An 8709-nucleotide genomic window follows, 5' to 3' on the forward strand; every position below is an offset into this window, starting at 1 on the left:
AGAATGAAGAAACTTGTGAGGAATTTAGGCAGAAGTTGAGGCAGGTCCTGGGTGGTCAGGATGAGCTTCCAGAGGACTGGGAAACTACAGCAGAGATTATCAGGGAAACAGGTAGGAAGGTGCTAGGTGTGTCATCTGGAAAGAGGAAAGACGGTAAAGAGACTTGGTGGTGGAATGAGGAAGTACAGGAATGCGTCCAGAGGAAGAGGTTGGCTAAAAGGAAGTGGGATGTAGAAAGGACTGAGGAAGGTAGACAGGAGTACAAGGAAGCGCAGCGTAGAGTGAAGAGAGAGGTGGCAAAGGCCAAACAGAAAGCTTACGATGAGCTATATGACAGGTTAGACACAAAGGAAGGAGAGAAGGACTTGTACAGGCTAGCCAGACAGAGAGACAGAGATGGGAAGGACGTGCAACAGATAAGGGTGATTAAGGACAGAGATGGAAAGGTGCTAACAACCCAAGAGAGTTTACAGAAAAGATGGAAGGAGTATTTTGAGGAGCTGATGAACGAGGAAAATGACAGGGAAAGAAGGGAGGAAGATGTGGTTGTTGTGGAGCAGGAAGTAGCAGAGATTGGAAAGGATGAGGTTAGGAAGGCTCTGAAAAGGATGAAGAGCGGAAAGGCCGTTGGTCCTGATGACGTACCTGTGGAGGTATGGAAGTGCCTAGGAGAGACAGCAGTGGAATTTCTAACAAGGTTGTTCAATAGGATTTTAGAGAGTGAGAAGATGCCTGAGGAATGGAGGAGAAGCGTTCTGGTCCCGATCTTTAAGAACAAGGGTGACACGCAGAACTGCAGCAACTATAGAGGAATAAAGTTGATGAGCCACACAATGAAGCTGTGGGAAAGAGTAATGGAAGCCAGGCTTAGGAAGAAGGTGGAGATTTGTGAGCAGCAGTATGGTTTCATGCCCCGTAAGAGCACCACTGATGCCATTTTTGCTTTGAGAATGTTGATGGAAAAGTACAGAGAAGGTCAGAAGGAGCTGCATTGTGTGTTCGTAGATTTAGAGAAGGCGTATGACAGGGTGCCGAGGGAGGAGCTGTGGTACTGTATGAGGTCGTCTGGAGTGGCAGAGAAGTATGTCAGAGTAGTTCAGGACATGTATGAGAGAAGTATGACGGTGGTGAGATGTGCTGTAGGTCAGACAGAGGAGTTCAAGGTGGAGGTGGGACTACACCAAGGATCAGCTTTGAGTCCTTTTTTGTTTGCTATGCTGATGGACAGGCTGACAGACGAGGTAAGACAGGAATCTCCCTGGACAATGATGTTTGCGGATGACATTGTAATTTGCAGTGAGAGTAGAGAGCAGGTGGAGGAACAGCTAGAGAGGTGGAGGTTTGCTCTGGAAAGAAGAGGTATGAAGGTCAGTCGTAGTAAGACAGAATACATGTGTCTGAACGAGAGGGATCAAGGTAGAAGCGTTAGGTTACAGGGGACTGAGGTGAAGAAGGTGCAGGAGTTTAAGTACTTGGGGTCAACAGTTCAGTGTGATGGGGATTGTGGAAAAGAGGTGAAGAGGCGAGTGCAGGCAGGTTGGAGCGGTTGGAGGAAAGTGTCAGGAGTGTTGTGTGACAGAAGAGTGCCAGCAAGACTCAAAGGAAAGGTGTACAAGACAGTGGTGAGACCAGCTCTGCTCTATGGGTTAGAGACGGTAGCAGTGAGACAGAGACAAGAGGCTGAGATGGAGGTAGCGGAGATGAAGATGTTGAGGTTCTCCTTAGGAGTGACCAGGTTAGACAGGATAAGGAACGAGTACATCAGAGGGACGGCTCACGTTGCCTGTGTTAGCGACAAAGTCAGAGAAGCCAGACTGAGATGGTTTGGACATGTTCAGAGGAGGGATAGTGGATATATTGGTAGAAGGATGTTGGAGATGGAGCTGCCTGGCAGGAGGGCAAGAGGACGGCCAAAGAGGAGATACATGGATGTCTTAACAGAGGACATGAAGTTGGCTAACGTTAGGGTAGAAGATGTTCATGATAGAGTGAGGTGGAAAAGGATGATTCGCTGTGGCGACCCCTGATGGGAAAAGCCGAAAGAGAAAGAAGAAGATTCTTTGTATTCATGATCCCCTTTTTATTGTTTTTCATTGCGCTAAATAAAAAAAAATGTAATTGAATTAGAGAATTTATAGTGATTCCTGTCTTCTTATGCCTTTTACAAGTTTCCATGTGCATGTATTAGGGAGTTAATAAATTCTGTCTGGCCTCACAGACTCAAAAAAATAACTCATTGGATGAACTCAATTTAATTGTGGGCAGGATTTCCATCCAATAAATATGAGTAACCCCACCTCAAAGAAAATTCTTCCATGTAACGAAATATAATCGAGTTAGTCGAACTCAATTTTATCAAGAAAGGCAAAGGAAAAAGATCATGCAACAGAAGTCTACAGCCAGATTCAAACTCAGAACCTCTATATTATTAACCCACTAACGAAGCCACTGAGCTAACACACTAGTGATGAAATGGGGCCGCCGGTATAAATAAATAGATTCCTTATTTCTATAAATGACGCTCTTCGTGCATCGTCTTATTGGGAGAAGCCGAGTTGAAACGATTTCATGCCACAGTTTCGTTTTTTACGTGGAAAAAACGAACTAAAGTTTTCACTTTTGAAAAGTCGAAGGATTTGAAGGACTAATAGTCATACCAGGCATTACATTAGATGAAGGAGTTGAACATTTTAATAGTTCAATGGTTAAAATAGGTGAAAAATTGTAGCCGTGAGAGTCGGCAAAAAGCATAAAGAGGAACAGGAAAACAGCATTCAACAGCATGCCCCTTACTTGAACTCAATTATTTTGGATTACTGGAGTTATAGGGGAAAATATTAATACATTTTGTGTTAGGTCAATTAAATGCAGATACAATCTTTTAAAATAAATATTTTTAAATAAAACAAACAGAATTTTATTGTGTTACATGAAAGAGGGACTTGAATCATTTTTTTGAGTGATACATAAAAAAAATTGCACCATTCAAATTTTCCTCCCTTCTGTTCTCTTTCTTCCTCATACAACTCACAATAACACAAAATGTGCTCCACTGATTCTTCCCCTTTCCTGCAATCACAACTGCTGTGACAAAGGTGAATCAAATGCACGGGCTCAGCGTGGGCGGGGTTAACATTCCACAGCAGACGGGCTCAGTGTGGGCGGGGTTAACATTCCACAGCGTGTTCACATTCCTCTGCGTTCAAAGCATTCCACTATGTTGACCCATTCTGCAGGCTGCAGCCAGGGCTTACTCCCTCTGCGGGCTTTTGGGGGTGTGTCACCCGGTGCATCTGGCGCGTCGGCGTCCCCCTGCGCCTCAGTCACCACTCCACTTAATAGGGATTCCCCAATTCTTGCCGCTTGTCTCTCATCAAGAGGGGTCAGCTCCGGTGTCCCCCCCGTGGCAGACACACTCTGCTGGCGATGCAGCGCCAGACGTTTTTTTGCCTCGACTTTGATGTCCGACCATTTCTTTTTTATTTAACCACGGTCCGAGGTTGTGAGGCTACAGCATTAACGGCGTCTGCCACTCACGTGGCTTTTAGGCATTAGTAATGCCCACACTGTGCCCTCCAAACAACACTTTTCTCCTCTTTTCCACCTCGCCAACGATAAATTCTACTTCACATTGAGTGAAGTTACGTTTTTTTCATTTCCTCTCGGTGTTTGCCATGGTTTCGCAATCAATGAATATTCATTTGTGGGCGTTTCACGGACCATTTATGGGCAATTATGGGCGTGTCATACAGCCGCAAAAGCTGCGCTGCATTTAGAATTGGTTGTGATTTATTAAGGAAAAGATGCGTAGGATGTGCGTGCGCACGGTTTTATAAATCCGAATATTTCTGTGCGTACGCACGTCCTATGTTTCATCCGTACGCCACTTCTGACGCAAATCCTACGCAAAGTTTTATAAATGAGGCCCCAGGTCTTTGCTTTTCAGGAATGTTTTCACGTGTATGTAAAGGACAGACGACAAAGTGACGCAAAACGTCACCTCTGGACAGCCATCGGACTTTGTTGTGTAGCAGGACAACAGAATATTTGCTTTCAACTTCATCAAGCAATGCACGGAACTGACGGTGGTTTGATTTACATCAGCCACCTGCCTAGCGGTCCGCTAAAAGTAAAAAAAAACAAAAAAAACCCTGCTGGTAGAAACGTGTGTCGCAGGCTATGACGCAAATCTTCGTTGACATAAATGTTAATTTAATTTGTAGTGGCGGTCATGTGCGTTTTAGGTCTGTTAGCAGCAGGGGATTGTGGGATGCGGTCTCCTGATCTAATAGACCTTTTTCGCAAAAACCGGAAACACGTCAGCAACGTGTAAACCTAGTTCCGGTTTGTGCTTCGCTGGCGGAGAATGGCAGAGCCTAGAGTGTTTTCGAAGAGCCTGAGTTGTGTTCCGAAGTTCATCAGCGCCGATGCGATGAAGAGTGTGAAGATGCATTCGTCCACTAAAGGAAACAAATTGGACAAGGGATATAAATTCGTCCATGAAGAGTTTATCCACCATTACCAAGGTAAGCTTCAGCTAGCTTAGCCATAGCCGCATCACCGGTAACTCTGTGTGTTTGTTTACGTCAACTGTAAATCCTGGTGTTATTTGTAATATAAGGTATAACACATCGCAGTTAATATGTTGTGTGTGTGTTTAAGTGAAAAGGCATGAGATTAACATAACACCCAAAAATTTGGTGAAGCTGTAAATAAGAAATGTTAAGGTGCCCGTTTGCGTCTTCATTCTTCTTGCTGCAGACAGTTGCGGCACTTTCTTCACTTACTATTAGTATTATTTTTCTGAAAGTAGGGTGACCACACGTCCTCTTTTCCTGGACATGTCCTATTTTTCGATACTTATATGATAAAATAACATTGAACATAGATGAAATGTAATCATATTTGCTTCATGTATGCAGCTCTGAACACCAATTACTCTCGATGAAATATCTCACAAACTCACTTCACTCCTCTTTTTTACAAACTCAAATCTGGTCACCCTACTGTCAGTTATAGTTTCATGTTACATTGATGTAGCAACATAAGTATGTCTTAATTTTAACCTATTTAATTTCCAGACCGCACATTATTCACAGCTGGGTCAGCAGGCTGATCCACCCCCCCCCCCCCCCCTGGCCTGCACGAGTGGCTTGCAAAGATGGCACAGACCAAGAACACAGGTGGGTTTGTGATCAAATTATCATTATGATTTAAGAACGGATGTGTATCCATAACAACTGTAGATTATTATAAAAACACCCCCAGTAGTTATTACAGACTGTAATTTCTTTTTGCCTTTTATTTATAAGGGAATCCATCCTGAACCGGTTAGTGAGCTGGTGGTGCAAAAACCCAAAACAGTTGGCTAAGACGGTCTGAGGTCCACACTGTACAAGGCATATACAGGTGAATAATTTAACTTTTTGTTGCTTTGTGAGAGCAAGTTAAGTTTAAATGTAAAAAAATTACATTAAATTTAAATGTAGTTATGCACTTATGTCTAACTTTTGTGTGTTGTGTTTCTCTTGTGTAGGACCACTGCCAGATCCATATCTGATGGCATCTGGAAGCAGATTATGCCAGGTGCAGCCCCAACCTCTCATGGCTGTGTTGGATGGGGTTTCTGAGATGGAATGAAAGAGAACTTGGATAGATATTATAGCAAATGCATGAATGCATACCTTAAATTACACTTATCTTGTCTTTAAAAATCAGTTCAGCCTTCTGTCTTACTGTTGATGATCTGTAATGTTCTTTTTTATTCTAAATCTTTGATGTTATTTGTGTTGTTATTAATCAGTTGTTGTTACGCATACCTAAAAATATTAAATGAGGCACAATTTTGACCAAAATTGTTTTATTTGTTCATCTAATTATTTTTGTGAAGTCAAAGTCACATTTCAACAGGAAAATATTACGAATATAACAATTATATTTAACTAGATTTTAAGAATATGTGGAAACACTAAATTTTTCCATACTATTTGCACATTATACATTATTTACATACCAAACATTAATTCACTCTTCAACACAAAAAAGTCCTTGACAATTTGCCAAAACACGGCATTTAAGCCAGATCTGATTCACACTGCCCATCAGTGTGAGCGGCACAGAGAGTCCCTGATGTGAAAGGACTTTATCCTACTGATCACTCTTTCCACTATAATTCTGAGGCGGGTAATGGCTGGGGTTTGTTCTATTTCCTCCTTGCTGATGGAGCTGAAAGCTTAAAAGGTGGAATCATGATCTCAGATCCATTGTCAGTAAGGAGGTCTTCAATGAGGAACTTTTGTCCGCCATGACATCGTCTCCTGGCTGCAGCAAAGGAACTTGGCTTCTAAGTCATGGATGTAATCCAAAGCCTCATCCAGAGCACCTGTGAAGATAAAGAAATTAAAAATCAGTCTTGATATATTTATTCTACCTTTCAACACAACACAGTAATCATGTTTTGAAAAGTATGTTAAGTATTTAATTACAAATACATTTCATTTATTTTGGTTAATGACAAAATACCCAAAATTAATTAAATACATGTAATTAAAATAGGTGAGAGCGTGAACAGCTTTTATTATATACATTAATTTTTTCAGGTAGAAATGCATTTATCCAATAACGGTACACATAGTTGACTAACGTTAACCAAACACATTATGAACAACCTTACCTGCAGGTGGGTGTGTCACGTAGTCCTGATCCATCTTTACTGCCTTAGCTTAGCCACCGTGTCGCTATCTTCACAGCATAGCTGCATAGACTGACGTTTGAGGTTCTGTCATATACTGACTCCCTTCTCAAAGGAGCAGTAAAGTTTTTCCAAGGGAAAATACTCGGGACGACACCACTCTTCAGGCGACGAACGACGCAGCCGCACCACACATCCGGAGCGAAGTTAGTAAGTGCCGGCAGCAGAGGGTGCTACCTGTGTTTACATTAAAACTATGCCCTTCCTCTCTTCAGATCGCCTATATCCATTTGGGTTTCAGGTTTGGATCCACAGGAAAATAATGATATGAGAGGCCAGGCTGTTTTTGGTTGGAAGACGAACAGCCTGGAACACAACAGAAACTGCAACTCTTCGACTCTGCCATTCTTCATATGTGCCGCTATGCTAACAGGAAGTTGTTTTACACGTCATTGACGTATTTCCGGTCAAAAAATGCGGAAGTGTGAAAAAGGTCTATTAGGGCTCAGAATGAGCGTTTCTGTTTGCCTACGTTTCTTTTCATGTGGCAGTTTTGTTGTTCCACCTTAGTTTATTCTTCCTGTTATGTTGTTTCTTTCTGTTGCACCATGAGTGTGGGAGGGGGAGAGGTTGATGACGGCTGTGCGATGTTCAATGTGGTGTGTGTTCAAATAAGTGGACTTGTTGTGCCAGAAAGGAGAATGCACTCTCAGCTTCTCTTTCTGTCTCTTACATCCTGAGATTGTTCAAAGTCGTGTGGTGTGTGGGACACGGACAGTTCTCCAGCAGCCAGTTGATTGACAGCTTGGCTCCCGTTTCTCCCGCTGGAACTGATGTATCTGCTGGGCGTTACAATATTTATTCTACACATTCTTACAGCATTGGAAAAACGTTCGGAATGTTCGTGTCTTGTTTTTCCTCCTATAGAAACCATATTAAAACAAAAAATATATTCCTCTCCACCATCTTTTTACATTTTCAAACATTTTTGAAAATGCTCCTGGTAGCCACAAGGGCAGAGCTAAAGAGCCGCATGCGGCTCCTGAGCCGCGGGTTGCCGACCCCCGAGTTAGCTCCTGCTATAATATGGCGAATCTCACCGTACTGGGAGAGTCTCTGACTGATCTCATGACATGGAGACATAATTATCTATGTTTGTAGAGTTTTTTTAAATAAATGCGGCAGGATTAAAATGCATCTCTATAAGCCAACATTTAGCCCCAATAATGCCCATCAAAGTTTTATTGCAACTGTAAAAACCTTTTAGGCCAATCCCCCAACTCACTAAGCACCCATTGAATGCTCCCTGTCTGCCCGATGTTTGTGATTCAGTCTCTATCCTGATCTAAAAATACAAGCCAGGAGTTCTTTTGATAGAGCTCAATCTGTGCAGATACCAAACACTAGAACCACACCAATTCAAGAGCAATACTACAGATTTTAGATCCCACATGACACCACACTGTCATTCTGAAAAGAAGAAGATCCATTGTTTAATGAACTGCGGTGAAAAAGGATTCAGACTTTAAATGTTAAGATTGATTACATTTCCAAGAGGATTTGTGGATTGTGGGACTTGATTGAGCTGCATGATGCTGGTGCGGATAAACACACAAGTCAGGAAGGGTCAAAGAATCCGAAAGTGATTAAAAATGCCTTAGGAGCCACAGTCAGCCTCACATCTGATTGTCATCCCCAGTCCAAGGGTCAACCTGAAAGGGCTAATCAATAGTTGGAGGCAGCCCTCAGTTGCCATGCAGCTCAAAATGACACGGACTGGTCCAATTTTCTGGTGTGGATTGAGTATGCCCACAATACTCACCCTTCATCTGCCACCGGGGTGTCTCCGTTTGAGGCCTCCCTTGAGTACTCACAACCTCTGTTTCGTTCTCAGGAGATCGATTTGGCGGTACCCTCGGTCCAACACCGTCTCTGATGGTGCCAACGCATCTGGCGCCAGACCATGGCTGCTCTCCTGCGCACCAAGGAGAGCAACTGCCGGATCTGCAATCGTCACA

At 42.9% G+C, this 8709-nt stretch overlaps 1 long non-coding RNA gene across 1 annotated transcript; it reads left to right on the forward strand.

Moving 5' to 3' along the window:
• Window positions 1-4348: 4348 nt before the first annotated feature.
• On the forward strand, window positions 4349-5717 carry LOC144994001 (uncharacterized). The gene is made up of 4 exons (XR_013657340.1): window positions 4349-4526; window positions 5082-5183; window positions 5313-5409; window positions 5537-5717. It is a non-coding gene; the product is annotated as an uncharacterized LOC144994001 (long non-coding RNA).
• Window positions 5718-8709: the final 2992 nt, after the last annotated feature.

The sequence above is a fragment of the Oryzias latipes genome, chromosome 7 (genome assembly GCF_053564925.1).
Source record: "Oryzias latipes strain Hd-rR chromosome 7, Olatipes_Hd-rR_3.1".
Taxonomy (NCBI): domain Eukaryota; kingdom Metazoa; phylum Chordata; class Actinopteri; order Beloniformes; family Adrianichthyidae; genus Oryzias; species Oryzias latipes.